Below are 18244 nucleotides of genomic sequence, written 5' to 3'. Positions count from 1 at the left end.
CATGTGTAGAATGTTGAAAATTAATGTGGTATTGTTTAGCAAGCAGCTGTCAAGTTATTGTAATTTGCAAAATGCTTTTTTTTCCTTCTCCTTCACTGAAGGGATATTAGAAATGGCTTCATTTCTGAGAGATGACAAAGTTAATCCTATTTTGAGTTCCATTTGAATAAAATGACACTCAAAATTTGTTTTGCATTTATCAAATGAGCCAGTGAGTTCAACATTTACTGAGTATCTCTGAATAGAAGACACAGGGTTAGATACCAGGGTTATAAAGATCAATTGAGAATAGTCACTTTCATCAAGATATTTCATGTCTGGTGGGAGTTACAAACAGAATAGAACTTTGTAATTTTCTGTTTCTGGATAATAGTAGAGGTAAAGCAAAGGGTGGTAAGGGAGGACACAGGTGGACCTAACAGGTGGCTTGAAAGTTTAAGGACAATGGAATGGGGACAAACCTAGAGAAAGCAGACTAGTACCCAGGTAGGGTCCTGGGTTGGGTACAGGTCTTCTGAGGTCTTCAACACATCCAGGGGCAATCTGTGTCTCCAGAGAAATATCCCATTGTATTAGAATTATATAACAATGTATATTAAACACAATTTAATTATATGCACTTGGGCAAGAGCTGTGTTTTATCTCCCAGCATCTAGCCGTCTGTGATGTCTGTGTGCACAAAGTAAATATTTGCATAGATGAATCAAGAAGTGACAGAAATTTAGTCATACCTAAACAAAGATTTTGAGAAAAGCATTAGCGGCCCAACATCCAAGTTCAAAAGAAACAAAAACACAAGGCTATTATTGTGATACAAAATAGCAGTTCAGAAGCTAGGGCACTATTAAACACTACAGAAAATGGGGATTTAAGGTGGGCAAGGAACAGTCATCTGGCATATTGGCTGTAATAAATATCGGGATGCTTAGGAATAGTTCCTCAGAGGTGGCGAATTGTGAGGGTGCATGGGCAGTTGGTAAGTTTAACAGTACAGAAGTTGTTCAGATAAGCTGAGGAAATAACTAACTAAATAAGTAAATAAATTAAAAAAAAGGACCATCATCCCTTTGCATCCACTTTATGCCAAGGCATGCCAGAATAATTGCTTTAAATTTCCATGAGCCCCTCCCTACCTTGCTCTGCTGATAAATACCTTCCAATCATAAGGACTGCACTGTGCCCCAAATAGAAATGTCATAAAGTTTATTTTGATAAATTGTACTCATTCTGTGAAGCCTACCATGGATAGAATGTGTATCAGATGATTACCTGGGTTCCCACTTGCAGGGACGTCCTACTTACCAGTTGGTCAGAAGCTGCTCAGCCCCTGTGGTCTTACTTTGATCCATTGCATTTTATTTTTTCTGCAGCCAAAGAACTTGGCGTCCAAACAGAAGTGTCATCACTTGATAATGGATGAACTTGAATCAGCCAACCTACCCATTCAGCAGCAGGATATTTGACAGTCTTTCTGATTAAAGAAAAGAAGGTGCTTTACAAAAACGTTCCTCTCAGGTTCATGAATTTTCAAGGTGGGACTTTTATTTTCCATCTGGCATCTTTTTGTTTCTAATTTTCTCACTTTAATTGAACAAATTGTAGGGGAATTAAGGGAAAGTTCTGAAATATTCTGAGGTATAAGGGCAATAACCTGCATTATAAAATCAGATCTACCACTTTAAAAAATTTTTTAATTTAATATTTATTTATTTTTGAGAGAGGGAGTATGAATGGGGGAGGGGCAGAGAAAGACAGAGACACAGAATGTGAAGCAGGCTCCAGGCCCCAACCTGTCAGCACAGAGTCTTACACGGAGTTTGAACTCATGAGCTGTGAGATCATGACCTGAGCCAAAGTTGGGTGCTTAACCGACTGAGCCACCCAGATGCCCCTAGATCTACCAGTTTTTAAAGGACTGTAGGTTAGTTGGTTATCTTCTCTGGGCTTCAGCTTATTTGACTGTAGAAATATTTCCATCATTCATCTATACATTCAGTCATTCAACAAGTATATACTGGAAATGTAGTATGTCAATCTATATATCAATAATACGATGGTAAGGGAAAAAAACCCTGCTATTATCAATGAATTGTAAGGGAGGAAATCTTTCCCTTTCTACCTTTCTAAGTTATTTGGTTGGTCTAATCATTCCATTGGCCTAAAACAGATTAACAGGAGAAAAACAAATTTAATTGTGTATATATGGGACTCATAAAAATATGGGACTCAAAGAAGTGACTGATGCAGGCAGCTTTTAGACAAAGAAACAATACATTTGTGAAGAATGGAAGAAAAAAAAAACCAGAAGGTTTGGGCTGGGGGAGTAAATAAGTGAAGCAGGTAAAAGGTTTGTTTATACAGCCTTCTTGCTCTATACCTTCCCTCTCTCTGGTAATAAGAATGTCTCTCTTCCTCCTGGTACAAGGAGGGTACTTTTCACATGGGAGACTTATTTTCTGCTTTCAAGGAGCAAAAGAGGTGCAAAGTGTGTTTCTTTCATTGGCTATTTCTTAAGTAACTTTAATTCAAAAGAATCAATATGCCAAAATAGCCTATTTTGGGGTAGCATATTCTCCCCCTCAGTCTTGAAGTTTAAAACGCATTACATGTACTTGAAAGATTCCCATAGCATGAACATGCAAAACAGGGACCTTCAAATGCTCAGAAAGAGGCCTGTACAAAATGACACTTGAATTGAGATGTAAAGTTTAAAAATAGTTAACCAGATGTGAAGGAACAAAAGAGAGTTTTCGAGGCAGGGAAAATGGTATATGCAAAAGCCCTGTGGTTGGAACTGGTTGTGGAAGTTTGAGAAAAGGCCAGTGTGAATGTAACACAGAGAGCAAGGGACCAATGCAGCTGTGTCTCGATCTTTCCGGAGCATATAAAACACCTGGGGATTTTCTTTTCAATGCAGGTTTTGGTTTCACCTGTTTGAAGTGGAGACTGAGAGCAGAAGTTCTTCCAGAGAGATCTCCTAAGTGAAGTCAGTGTTCCTGGTGCAAAGACCATGCTCTGCATTGGAAAATGCTAGATGGAGTTTGGTTTCTGCCACTATAACCAGAAAGGGGGATTGCGTTGTTTATTTTAGCATTACCTAAGAAAGGGCAGGGATGGGACATTAGGCATGCCAAAATAACAGCTTTCTCAGTCTCTTATTTCTTTCTCTCTTTTTTTCCCTCATACTCTTTCCCAATTTCTATGTTCAGTCTCTATCCAAAGCAAATGTAGAGAAAGGAGCATTTTGCTCTACTGTAGAGAGACTTTCCTACACAGGGAGAATGGGGCATGACTCCTCTGACTAGTTTCATGCTAATACTTTGACCAGTCTTTGCATCTGGGACAAGTCATTGACCCATCATGGGTTATAAGTGTACCCTGGTCAGGTGTAATCTGATTTACCGATATCTGATATCAAGATATCAACACTGAATAAAGAATAGTTGTGAGCTTATCAATGATCCTAATTTATGTCTCTTAATAATATTAAAACAATAGAATCAATTTAAAGCTGTAGTTCAGGATTTATTAGTGCTTAGGCAAGAAGCAGAAGGAGATGTCATTTTACCCTTAAATAATTTTATTTATTTATGCACTAATATGAGTAAGCAATCGTTATTTAGAAGGAAAGCAAGAAAATGACAAATTAAATACTAATACTACTAAACTCTCAAAATGCATGTTGGAACTAAATGAACAGAATTCTCTTCTGAGTTGCTCTAATTCTATAGACAATTCCTGTGGATCAGAATAGAGTCAGTAAAGGTCAACAACATTACATGTGATCCAGGACCTTATCACAAGCTCCTCCAACATGTGAAGAATTATTATGAGACCAAGGGCTCTTTCTTCTCCTAACAGCAGGTCCCATTTGGTGAAGAGAAAACAACAGTTGAAAAGGAAGAAGTCAATAGAAGAATGCTATATTAAAGTCACTGTGATATGGTTATTAAAACAACAACAACAAAACACTGTAAAAAGATGCAAGCTTGACTTATACTGTGGTGAACCTGGGTATTCTCTTGATTCATTTATCACATATATTAAGTACGTAGCATGATGTGCCCTTGATTTTAAGAGGTTTGGTCTACAAAGGAGGACAATAATGGTTATAAACAACTTCTTTAAGGAGAAATCTGACAAGGAAGAATATCATCGGGAGAGAGAGAACTAAAACTTGCCTATATCACTCAGAGAGACCTTCACAGAAGTGGAAGCTTTTCAGGCCTTTCATCTGAGATATGAAGACTTAATTAGTGGGGATTTTCAGTCTGCAGGACTTAAGAAAGCAAAGAGCCACTTAGAATTTCTCATGATCTCTCAGGAAACTACATAAGTAGGTCAGAAGGGCAAGTTGATGTGGTATGTGAGTATGTGTGGTGGGGAGTTGAGACAAGAAACAGGATTGGGGATGAATTATGATGAAAAGAGATTAGCCTGAATAGGTAGAAGGGACATACCACACCGTAATTTCTCTGCACTTCTGTTTTCCACCTTTTAGATCTGCATGAAAATGTGTATATCTTTTCTTATTTAATTATTGGAACAGCCTCGGAAGGTAAGTGTCTGGCACCTTGTCAGCACTTAATATCGGTTGTATAGGGGAGGAAAAATAATTTTCCCTTTACCCTTCCAGATTCTTGGCTGAGACTTCCCTGTAGTAAAAGGTAGATTAACATAAAAACAACAAACTGAAGTTTAGTAACAAGTATATATCCTGTGTACATGGAAGAGACCCAAGAATACTGAGTAATGTCCCCCAGTGGTTCAAGCCATCAACTTAAATATCCTCTCTACCTAAAGACAGAAGAAGGTGATGCTGGACTGGACCTGGAAACCAGTTCTGGGAGGTTTTTAGACAAAACACAGTAACCAAAGGTATGATTTTTGTGCAGATTTAAGTCACTGCCTTCTCTACTAATAACAATTTCTAGAGATTTAGTCATCTTCCTCTTCCTGATACCAACAGAGAGCCTCTTACAAATGGAGATTTCCTTTATAAATGTAAATGTCTCTCACCAAAGGTAACTTTTACTGTGTTTTCAGAGTTTTTCCTGTGCCTGCTGTTTCTTAGAAATAACCAACCTAAAATAATCATTATGCCAAAAATGCATATTTTGTGGTGGCCAAATCTGCTCCCCTTCTGTTGAGTGAGAATTCTATTGATGCTGAAAAGTAGAATGAGGTGTGTTTGTGTGTGCATGTGTATGTGTGTACGATGTGTAAATACAGTGGTGAAGCTTCCTGTAAGGGAAGAGATGGAAAAGAAGTACATTTACTCCTAGATTGTTTACCCTAAAATAAAAGATAGATAATCAAAGAATATTCTAGAAGATTTGTAAACACTGAAATTTGTAGGGAAAATACTATTTATTTTATTGAACTTTATTTAACTTTATTTAGAGTTTCAAACACATGGTAGTGTTGCTAAGTGTTTTAGAATATAGATCCTATTTGTTCCGATATGTACTTTCAGATCTACATAGTCTTATAGCAACTCCACTAAGAAGTAAACTACTGTCCCCATGTTCAAGTGAGGAATTATGTGTGTGTGCAGTTTGGTGGTTAGAGAATTGAATGGAGTTTACATTGTTGAGAAGCAGAAACCATAATCCATAAGTCTGTAATGATAGCCTTCTTTAAAACTTAGTTGCCATTCTATCTTCTTGAACTCAGATCCCATACTCTATAAACCAGAGGTAGAAGGAAGACCTGAAAGAAGGCATTGAACTCTTCTGTGCTTTTTATAATTTTTTAAAGTTTATTTTGAGAGTGAGAGTGAGAAAGAGTGGGAGAAGGGTAGAGAGAGGGAGACAGAGATAATCCCAAGCAGGCTCCACATTATCAGTGCAGAGCCCAATGTAGGGCTTGAAATCACAAAGTGTGAGATCATGACCTGAGCTAAAATTAAGAGTTGGCTGCTTAACTGAGCTACCCAGACACTCTTGCTGTGCTTTTTAATCTGTTTTTTTTTTCATTAGAGTCCTGTACTGATCTACATTCTCTTGTTTAATGCTCCATTGTGACTTTGACATCTCTGTATATCTACCAATATATTAAATTTCTCCTTTTCAATATTGCATCTGAAAAACAAAACACAATAAAACAAAAAGAATACAAATACACACAAATACAGACACCCACACAAAACAAGGCCATAGATTTATTCCCACAGAAGGGAATACAGAGAGAAGACAGACAGCAAGGGAGGTATTTTGCAGTTTCTAAAGATAATGTGTTTATACTTTGATTTGCAAACACACACACACACACACACACACAAACTGAAGTGGAGAAAGAAAGGCTATGGGTCATATATTGTCTTCTTTAAGATTATTGCATCTTTTGAACTTTAAGAACCTGTTGGGAGGAAAAAATTTTACTATACCCTTCAAGATTCTTTTGGTTGGTCTAAAAATTAAATTGACATGGAAGAGGGGAGACTGGGTAGCTCAGTTGGTTAAGCATCTGACTTTGGCTCAGGTCATGATCTCATAGTTTGTGGGTTCAAGCCTCACATCAGGCTCTGTGCTGACAGATCAGACCCTGGAGCCTGCTTCATATTCTGTGTGTCTCTCTCTGCCCCTCCCCCACTTATGTTCTGTCCCCCTCTGTCTCTCAAAATTAAATAAATTTTTAATTTAAAAAAATTTAAATTGACATGGAAGAGATGAACAGGAGAAAAACAATTATATACATGCAGGGGCTCCATAGGAATATGAAACTCATAGGCAGTTAGGCAGTTGAAGCTTATAAGCTGTCCTGAGCTAAAAAGAAGTGAGTAGAGGTCTGGGACTTTAAAGGAAAGAAGACAACTCACAGGAAGATGAAAGAGAGTAAATATTTGGTAAACAAATGTTTTCTGGGTCAAACAGAAAAAAATGGGACATGGAGAGGAATTTTATCAAACAGGTTTTGCTAAATGCCTCCTTGTCTACCACCCTCATTTCATATTATAATGTAGTTACCTGTGGTGATAGCTCTCTTCCTGAAGCAGATCCTCTATGTATATTCTTTTAGACAGTTAGGAGAAAGGTCAAAGATTCTTTCTGAGCCTCTGTTTCTCAAAAAGAAACAGCCTAAAATAATCCACATGCCAAAGAGACACATTTTGGGGTGGCAAATTTTTTAACCCTACAGACATATCATGGTATTCCCACAATTCTGCAATAAATTTACAATGTATTAAGAAGATAAAACAAAGACTCATATATTCATCTGTGTCAATATGATATATGCTTCATGTGAACTATGGTATTTAGATGGGACCTGTCACATGGGTGCTCAGGAAAAATCTATTGAATGCTTAATTAAGGATACTGACTTATCAGAGAGGAAGGGGTAGTATCAATATGGGTAATGATTTATTTCTTTTTCTTTATTTCCTACTTTTTTGTCATATCCTCTTTTGATGAAGTATCCCACCAGCTTTTCTCCTTTCAGTACAAAAAATTCTGTTCAACTCCAAAGGCGAATGGCAGAAGATTTTCAAATGTGTGGGTATGTATGTATGTATGTATGTATGAGCCTCTGTGTGTCTGCATGCATGAGTTTGTTTCTTTATGTATCTACGAACATGTATATATGTTCCTGTGTCTTGATTTAGGCATGAGACTAGGAACATGAGTGGTGCATGTGCACAGAGATGTTTATTTGTGTGTACATGTATCTGCATGTGTGAGCTTGTGTCTGTAAAAACAGGTCTTTGTGTATCTGTATATGTGTATGTGTTGTGTCACACATGCAATGTGTGTGTGATGTGTGCATGTCTTTATGTGTGTATCTTTTCATCCATATATATTTGTGTGCCTGTGTATATGTGCCTGTGTATACATATGTGTGCCTCTGAGTACGTGTGTCTGTATGTGTGAATTTGTCTATATGTCTGTGTGTATAGTTACCATGTGCATGTGTGTCTACTTGTGTTAGTTTGTGTGTCTATACACACGCACCATTAAACCTACTTCCTACTTTTTAAATAAATGAAAGTGTTGCTTGCAGAAAAAATAACTACTTAGAGCCTAATGTTCTGGAAAAATTCATATTAAAAGACATCTGCTTATACCAAATCCTCTTTTGTCTACATTTAGCCACAGGTGTTAAAAAAATGATAAGCACTTGGAAAGTAGACAAGCCAAAAATGGTAAGAGTATTCATATTTATCTTAGCTCTCACAATGAATCAAAGTATAAACAATGAAGAAAGTGAGTTTTCATAAGTGAGTTCTGTTTGGTATAAATGGGAGTCATTTCTCATAGAAATGTGCTGACAGTAGGCACATTCTGAAAGCTTATAGTGCAATGAATCTGCTTACCTGATATTAATTTACTTTTTATAGTTTTTAAAATATAATATTGATTAAATTAGCATCTGGATTAATGACCTTTTAAATTCAGAGAGACTGCAGTAGTACTGTCTTAATACAGAATGACCCTTATAAGACCAAAATATTTGAAAATCAGTTTTCTAAATATTTTATACCTATCTTCTGCATCTATTATTATATATTCACAGCATATATTTATATTAATTTATACTATAAAATATGTAAACATAAATATGTACATATTGAGGTGTTTTATAGATATCTATACATGCATATATTTGTTATATATATTTATATACAGATACATGTATGTAACATAAATCAAATTCGGTTCATGTGAGTTATCTCAAATATTCCCTTTGAGCCCCTGATAAATGCTGTATTATTATGCTAGATGCAGAATACCAAGACGGCAAAATATGTGCCCTGACTTTAAGGAACTCTTGAAAAAATGGAAATGTGGAGTCCTGTGTTCAAAAAGCATAAAAAGTGTGAATAAAGGTATGCACAAAGATTTTTCCTGTTATCTGTGTTTTCTTCCTCTTGACTTGTCATGGTGTTCTGTTTGTTTTTTAATTTGCCAGCAAATGCTTGCCTAAATATTGAAAAACTAATATCTTAAGTTATTAGCATGCTTTTTACCATTCATCTTTATATTGTGCAGTGACAGTTTTAAATTCAAATATCAGAGCATATAACGTTGATGCAGAATTGCTTGAAATTACCTAGTCTTAATACATGGTTCCTTCTTCAGGGGTGCCTTGTGCTTCCCAGAAGAGAGGAACACAAGCCAGCCTCAGAAAGTTTGGAAGGATGAAAGGAGGAGAGAACCAGATGTGATGCTTTAGTGCTGCAGAGCAGGGGGATAGAGAACAAGTGAGGACTCTCACAGGTATGTGGCCCCTCTTATTAGCGTATCAGACCTATTCCCAGTGTCCTAGCTAGAGATGGTGTGGGAATTTGAGCTAAGCAGGCATCTCCCCTTTCTCATGAGCCAATCACCTCACCATGGAAGATGGGCAAACTTCCCAAGTATCTTTAAACCTGGTGCCTGGCAGTGCTAGGTACCTAGATAGAGATTACTGAGTCATACTGCCACAAAGAAGCAGCCTCCTTATGGCCAGACACCTACCAGATAATCTGGGGTCCTGGCAGGTCAGTGTGGGAGGGCTACCACCATACCCCTCCCCAAGAGGCTATGGTATGTGCACCCAGCCTTTCTGGCACCTGTAGGAAGTGGATGGAGGCAGCAGTGGGGAGGCAGGGGTGGGAAAGGGAGGGTGGGCTGGGATCCCAGAGGTAAGAGAATGGATAGCTGAGAATCTGGAAGGCTATGGGAGGTGAACCACAGATGAACCTAGGCTCCAAGCCCCAGGTACATGTTCCATTAACCTATCTTACATGCACAAATTCAAAGAAATGAATAAATATTTCAAGGTAGCAACTATAGAAAGATTTATCCCCCAAGCAGAAACTCTTTTGGAGAAAGTGAAGGGACTGGTCACTTATCCATGACACCAGACCTCAGTAGACAAGATATAGTTTAATGGAGCAACAGAGATATATACTTGAGTACAGCTTTGTCACAGAGAAGAATGTTAAGGGACAGTTCCTAAAGAAGTGAAGGCCTGAGCTAAATTTTGAATCTGAATCTGAATTCTTTCAGCCAATAAAGGATGGGAAATGTCATTCTAGGCACAAAAAAAGCCCATGTCTAAAGCCTCAGAAATGTGGAAAGTCATGGCATATTTGGAAAGCTGGAAATGATAATATAGTAGCAATGTGTTGATATGTGCATGCTTACCTGTGCATGGACGGTAAAGTAAGATGCAAGAGGAGGAATAGGCAGTTGGGAGTTGGTGTGCATTGTGGTAGAACTTGTATTCCTCCGTAGGAGCTTGGAGCTCTGTAGATACTTGAGATGAATTAAGACTTACATATGTATACTCAGGCTCAAAAATGAGACCTTCAATTGACAAACAGCAAAACAGAACAGGATAAATTATACTCTGCAGTGTCAAATGTCAGAAATTGGTCATTGATATACAGTAACATGAAGCCTGCAAAGGTCTTAAGTTGAATGGGAAGAATTCACGTGATATTAGACTATTTTCTTTTTAAGAGTTCTCTGATTTCCCCCTTCTCCATTAGGGTATGTCATTCATGTTATCAAATAACATGTTATCAAACATTTATATTATTAAATTGAACTTGGTGATGAAGTTTTAGGCCATCATCACTCTAGGTATATGCCTATATAACACCCTAGATATAATTTTCTTATTAAGCAGAGAAATCACTTTAAAAAAACATCTCCATTTCATTTGTGTTTGATATTTTTGGGAAAAAGTATGAGAAATAAACATTTTTTTCTTGTCCTCTACCCTGCTTATAAAGTTAGGATTATAAATCTGAGATTACAAACAAAAAAAGGAAATATTTGCATGGCATATTCTTTGCATTGACTCATGACAGGATAGGATTTCAGTAACCACTGAAATCTACTTTCCTGAAAAACAAAACTCAGGGGATCCCTAACTCTTCTTCATCTTGTCACTTTATAAAAGGTTCTGCTTTCAACATTCCTAAGTATGCATGTGCTTCTTGTTTTATACACCCCGAAATCCTACATTGATTTGCCATAATAGTGGAGAATATATTTAATTATGTAATGTTGACACTAAAACAAAAGAGCCAGTTACTTTACCAGCAAAGTGATTTTTTTTGGGAATTGCAGAGGAATTGCAATTCAGGGTGAACAAGCCATAGTGAACCAAAGGCAAGTCCAGAGAACAGAAGAGAGGGGCTTGGTTCTATAGAAGAAAGGAGAAAGCTGAACAGGGCTGAATTCTATTGGCTAATCTCTTGCCAACTCAGCTTCTAGAAATCCTTCCTCCCTCCTGTTGGGGTATGTAAAGTAAGCTTCCTTCTGTGGGTGGATGTGAGGTGTGTTTCTTGCTGAGGGTGGTGGTGCCTGAGAGCTCCCCCTTTAGGGCTTCTCAGCTCCATTAAAAAAAAAAATGAACGTTTATTCAATTTTGAGAGACAGAGAGAGACAGAGCGTGAGCGGGTGAGGAGCAGAGAGAGGGGAGACACAGAAGCCAAAGCAGGCTCCAGGCTCTGAGCTGTCAGCACAAAGCCCGATGCAGGACTTGAACTCACTGACTGTGGGACTTGTACTAACTGACTGAGAGATCATGACCTGAGTCGAAGTTGGTCACTTAACAGGCTGAGCCACCCAGGCGTCCCTCAATTCCATTTTAAACGAGGTTTCGTTTAATTTTTTTTACAGTATATTAAAATATGCTTAATGTAGTATCCCTTTCTAGTCAGATTTCAAAGAGAATGGGGACCATGTTTTTTATTCCCTTTGGTACATATAGGCCACTAGCATTGATGTTGGCTAATAGGCAGCTCTTAATATTTGTTGTATTAAATTGAAATCAATTACATGAATTAGTCATGGTAATTAACTCATTTTATTTTTTTTTAAATGTTTTATTTATTTCTAGGAGAGAGAGAGAGACAGCGTGAGCAGGGGAGGGTCACAGAGAGAGGGAGTCACAGAATCCGAAACAGGCTCCAGGCTCTGAGCTGGCAGTCAGCACAGAGCCCGACGCGGGGCTCGAACCCACGAACCGCGAGATCATGACCCAAGCGAAAGTCGGACGCTTAACCGACTAAGCCACCCAGGCGCCCCATCATTTTAAAAATCATAAAATAGAGGAATAGGTTTGAACCTCTTTTTTCAAAACCGGTATTTAATGTTTTCTAAAAGTGTAGCTTAGGTTACAGATTCACAGCCTATGAGTCATAGATCTCTTTATCAGGGATACGATGAGTGCAAGTAGATCATGTAGAGGTGGATATTGAGTTATAATAGGGATCCAGTAATCCACAAGCATGTTAAAATTTCTCAGTCAATGAACACTAAGTTTTAACCAATATTATGTAGATGTTCATGGAATTTGAACTTGTTAGAGAGGTCTTTATTTCTAACAGAGTGAGGAATCCATGGTCTGTCTGAAATTGAAACAGTTTATGAGTGTGCTTCTGTGCACATATGTGTGTTTGGATTGGGAAGATTGTCAGTAGAGATGGGATGCATTCTTTTTTTTAATGTTTATTTATTTATTTATTTTTTACTTTTAAGAGGAGAAAATGAACTATTTTTATTTTTACTTTATTTATTTATTTTTTTTATTTTTGAGAGACAGAGAGAGACAGAGCATGAGCTGGGAGGGGCATAGAGAGAGGGAGACACAGTATTTGAAGCAGGCTCCAGGCTCTGGGCTGTCAGCACAGAGCTCAACACAGGGCTTGAACTCAGGGACCATGAGATCATGAACTGAGATAAAGTCAGATGCTTAACTGACTGAGCCACCCAGGCACCCAGATGCATTCTTTTTTCCTAGACAAGAGAATGTGTTACTATGCACTGAAGAATTCAGCTATTTTTGTCACCATTCTCAGTTTTACTTTTTTAACCTAACATTTTAAATAAATTATTATACTGAGTATTTACCATATGTAAGCACAAAACAAGCTGATGAACATGCATTCACTTTCATCCCTAAAACAATCCTGTAGATAAATATTCTTACCTCTAGTATGAAGAAGTTGAGGCTGCCAGGGATTAAGAGACATTGTCCAAAGTACTGGAGTCCTTGATAGGCAGATTCTGGGATTCAAACCCAAGTTATTTAAACTGCAAAGCCATTGTTCTTTCCCTATATATATGTTTCTCAAAATGTTTTTATGGATCCGCTGTAACAGACTCACCGTTAGGCCTAGACTCCTGGCTAGAAATTCATTGCATATATTTAGGGGGTATCATTCATGGGACATCCCTGCTTGGACCCTCTCTCCAGGACTGTAGAATCTTTGGGGGGACCCAGGAATCTGTGTTTGAATAGGCATGTGAGAACCACTACACCACATTCTGTTGTTAAGGAAGAGAAGTTATAACTGATGGAATTTTATGTTTACATAAAAGATCAAAATTGAGAGAGGTAAGACATAGTGAAACAGGATCAGATGATTGATACAGCAAGAAGTCACTTCCTTCTATTTTCCTTCACCAACTCTCAGGTTCATATTACTGAGTATATACTGGCTGTGAACATTTCCAACATTTCAAGCTGATAGACTTGAGCACCAAATTCTATCACTGGGCATCATTTGCTGTGGCTGTGTGTTAGACATTGGAGCTGCTGCATGTTCTAGTAAGTTTTGTATATGACGCCAAAGGTCTATTCTCAGACCTTTAAGCTGATTGGGATCTTCTTAGTCTTTGTTTATTTTGGAAAATAATTTAATCCTTATATATGCTAAGAAAATGTCGATTTTAGCTTCAGTCCAAATGCTGTATAATCACAGCACTCTGATGTAAACTCGGAAGCTGAACTTGAGCAAACTTCACACATTCCATTTTGTAATGTAATAACCAAGCTTAAATCCGACTGCACTAGGAAATGACCATGAATGTAAGGGCAATTTAAAGCCTAATGATCATATTTGCTGCTGCTGATGGCGATGATGATGCCTGTTCTCTAAAATGACTCTAGCCAAGGAAAGCCTAGTAATTGATTCTGAGCTTCTAATTTTAAATTAGAAGGAAGGAAGGATGGATGGGCAGATGGAAGGGAGAAAGGAAGAAAAGAATAGAAAAAAAAAAAGAAAATTGTTTTATTCAGCAACTGATCTACAATTTTTCCAAAATGCAAAAAAAGCTTCATTTTCAGTAGATGTACTTCTGCCTTTCCTGGTCCAGATCCCAAATTAGAAAGACAAAGTTGATAGCTCCTCACTTTGTTGTATGTACTCTGCATATCCAATAAATATTTATTTGTACCTTTTTGGCCGTCGGCCTGCTGCAGGAGGCAGCATAAGCTTAGGGGTTAAGAGCATGTGTACTGCAAACAGACTGGTATGAATCAGGACCCTGCCTCTTTACATTGTGTAAATAAATTTAACCTCATTACTCCTGGCCTTTACTCCTTTCATAAAGGGAGGGATGATAACACTTCGTAAGTATCATTTTTAATATTAATCGAGATAATATATGCAAAATGGTCAGTCCAGAGGTTGGTACACATTATGTTCTCATAAACATCAGTTATTATTATTAATAAACCCACATAGATTTTAGAACAAAAGACTGGTGAAGACATTTATTAAGGATGATTGATTTGGAGATCCAGTTAAAGGGAGTTGGTCAGTGGGCAAGGCATAGAGCACAGGTGTTGATGGTATCATGGCTTAACAAGCAGAGCATTTATTTGAAAAGTGGTGGTAATATAGCTCCTTGGAAGAAGAAAAGGGACCTTACATTGATCAATTGGCTTCTGAGAGCACATACTGTGCTCTGTGCTCTACATTTATTAATTCTTGCATCTGGGTATGAAGGTTGAGAATTAACCAAAAAACAATAGCCACAAAAACATGGAACAGAGACCTTAATTTTGTGAGAGGTCATTGATTATAGTAGAAATGGTAGTCTTAGAGTTTCTAACACTTCCTTCCTCAAAAATCCTGAGCAAGTCATTTTACCTTCTTTTGCATAAACGCAGTGCTGCCTGCTATGTCCCAACAGGGTGGGAGCACAATCCTGAGACAATGAGTAGAGTATTTACACAACATTAGAATTTATAAAGTCATCTTTCAGACATTATAATACAATATCTTATTTTATTTTTTCCTGATGTCTTTCCTTATAAGCATGTGTTTCCATCTGGTCACTGATCTGTGGAGTTGTTACAACTCCTCCACACCAATACACTCATTTTTTAAAGTTTATTTATTTATTTTGAGAGAGAGCATGCACGTGTGTGCACACAAGTGGGGGAGGAGCCGGGAGAGAGAGGGGCGGGGAGAGAGAATCCTAAACAGGCTCCACACTGTCAGCACAGAGCCTGATGTGGGGCTCAAACTCGTGAACCATGAGACAGTGATCAGAGCCTAAATCAACAGTCAGACACTTAATGAACTGAGCTACCCAGGTGCATCCAAAACACTTATTTTTAAATGTCTTTTTAATAACCCACTCATTTTACTTTGCAGAGTCCCTCTTGTGCCCTGTTGAATGAGTTTTTGTTATCCTTTAAAACACATTGCTGTCTCTCTCTCTCTCTCTCTCTCTCTCTCTCTCAAAAATAAATAAATAAACTTAAAAACGGGGTGGGGGGAGCCTGGGTGACTCAGTCAGTTAAGCATCCTACTTTGGCTGGGTCATGATCTCTTCGTTCATGGGTTCGAGCCCTGCATCAGGCTCTGTGCTGACAGCTCAGAGCCTGGAACCTGCTTCAGATTCTGTGTGTGTGTCTCTCTCTCTGCCACTCCCCTGCTTGTGTACATTCTCTCTTCCTCACTCTCTCAAAAATAAATAAACTTTAAAAAATGACACATCAAAATGTCTTCCTCTTTCTGAAGACTTACTCCCTCTACCTATCATCCTATATTTGGCCATTACCTCTTTGTGGTCACATAACAATTTTTATATGCCTCTTAGTACTCATATCAAATTATCTTATAGTTTTTTGCATGCCTGTCTATATCTGTAGACAGCTAGCTTCTTGAAAAAAGACATATTCACTTTTGTATTCATTGCACCTTGCAAGTTGTCTGGCAGAGACGTGTCTATCATTTAATACGTGCTTGTTAAATGCGACAATATTAGCCCACTAATATTAGTACCATTAATATTAGAGAGACATTCCTATTTCAGTTTTGGACACATTACCATTAGGGAGAAAATCAGATATCGAAGAAGAAGTTCCCATTATGCTTCATATAAAGCCCAAAAAACTCCTGATATATCTACCATATACCAAGGATAATGGTGCAGTTTTAATATAATACAATAAAGAAGCATTCATAGCATATATTATGTGAGTCATATCCCTTCTTCAAAATGTATTGTAGGTATTTCTGGCTCTAAATTGTTAAAAAGGTCTTGGGGCTTCTTCCTGCATTCAGTGCCTCCCTCTGCCCCACTACCCTAAAAACATACGTATATCCTAAATTCAAATACTTCTTGATCTGAACTCTCTCTCTCTTTCTTTTTCTCAGCAGCTGTTCACTTTTTCATTAGCTATAAAAGTTCCAGTAGAACTTTGATCTCACCATTCTTTCATTATATCCATTTTACATTATCCTGCATTATGCTCAGGATTCAGGAGTTGCTGCATCACGGGCATGCTGGCACCAAGTAGGGGTACAGTTAGTTGTTTCAATACACTCCCGGTAAGGTTGATTACCACTGGGCAGCTGAGCATATGGTTTAAAACCCTTGACCAACAGCACTTGGATTTCCTTATGGTCTCATGCTTGTCTATAGCTAAGTGGACATGAAATCAATATGCACTCATGGAAAGCTGGCCCCTATGAGATACATTCTAAATAATGCAATATATTGTAACAATCAGATGGTGCGTAATTCCCTCCATCTAAAACCAAATTGATTTTTGTCTTCGAACTATTTTCCCTGCTCTAGAGAGGGATCTGTTTGCACTTAAAGTTTCAAACATTTCAGCCATGCACCATAAACAAACACTAAAAGATTCCATAATATTCTCAAGATCGTCCGCACTCAGCAGCAAAGAAGTGCCACTAAGAATGCTAAAGGCTAAGAAGTAATAAACCATCAAAAGCTCCATTGCAAATGCTCTGAACAATCTCTTTCCTTCTATAACTCAGCAAGACACAGCTCTGTTTACACTCTCAGGCCATGATCCATAAAGTTGCTTTTGGCCTCAACTGACCCCCTTTCTCCATGTCAGGACTAGAGAGAAGAAACACTCACAAGATGGAATAAAGAACTGAACGGTCTACTTCTTGTTTCTGCCAACTTAGTGTCTGCTACAAAAAGAAAAAAAAAAAATGAAAAAAAAAACCCTCTAACTACAGTCTAAGAAAGTGCTTCTTATTAATATACATATGAATCTCCTGGTGATCTTGATAAATTCTTGCTTCACTATTTCTGGTGTGGGGCCCAAGATTCTGCCTTCCTAACAAGCTCCCAGTGATGTTGATACTGTGGGTCTGAAGACCACATTTTGAATAGTGTGTTGGCAGAATTTTAATGATGCCCCTCCCCAGCCAAGGGGAAAGGAGTTTCCTGTTGTAATTAAAGCCACAAGTCAGTTGACCTTACTATATGGAGGTTATCCAGTTGAGCCTGATCTAATCTCATGCGACTTTTAAATGGCAGACTCTAGAGGGAAAAGAGGAGTCAAAGACATTTGAAGCATAGGAGGGGTGTGACATGCTGCTACTTTGAATGTGTAGGGGGCACACGAGGACTCTGTCAACCTGGAAGAGGTGAGTGTGGTCCCCATTTGACAGCCAGAAAGGAAATGGAGACCTCCAGTTTGGCTGAAACCTTCAACAAGCTGGATTCCACTACAACCTGAATGAGGCTGGAAGGGGGTTCATGCTCAGAGTCTCTGGAACAGAAAGCTGCCTGGCTGCCTTCTGCCTTATGAGGCTCCACATGGGGAACCCAGTTCGGCCGTGCTGTGCCCAGACTTGTGACCCACAGGAACTGTGAAATAATAAAAGGTGTTTTTTTAAGCTGCTAACCTGATGGTAATTTGTCACACAGCAACTGGAAACTAATACAGGTAAGAAGGTTCTAATTCAATCCAGCCAACTAAACTTTTGCCATTCATGTGTGTAAGAAGTTCTGATCGTTTTTTCTCAAAACCTAAGGATAGTTTTTTTAAGTTTATTTATTTTGAGAGAGAGAGAGAGGTGGAGGAGCAGAGAGAGAGGGGGAGGAAGAGAATCGCAAGCAGACTCTATGCTGTCAGTGTAGACCCTGACTTGGGGCTTGAACCCATGAGGCTGTAAGATCATGACCTGAGCTGAAACCAAGAGTTGGAAGCTTAACCGACTGAGCCACCCCACCCAAAATCT

At 38.3% G+C, this 18244-nt stretch overlaps 1 long non-coding RNA gene across 1 annotated transcript; it reads left to right on the top strand.

The window, feature by feature from the left end:
* Window positions 1-8799: 8799 nt before the first annotated feature.
* On the top strand, window positions 8800-17943 carry LOC120249024. The gene is made up of 3 exons (XR_005532749.1): window positions 8800-8827; window positions 9081-9218; window positions 17615-17943. It is a non-coding gene; the product is annotated as an uncharacterized LOC120249024 (long non-coding RNA).
* Window positions 17944-18244: the final 301 nt, after the last annotated feature.

The sequence above is a fragment of the Hyaena hyaena genome, unplaced genomic scaffold, assembly GCF_003009895.1.
Source record: "Hyaena hyaena isolate Hyena2069 unplaced genomic scaffold, ASM300989v1 scaffold_623, whole genome shotgun sequence".
NCBI lineage: Eukaryota > Metazoa > Chordata > Mammalia > Carnivora > Hyaenidae > Hyaena > Hyaena hyaena.
This window is presented reverse-complemented; position numbering and strand designations above follow the sequence as displayed.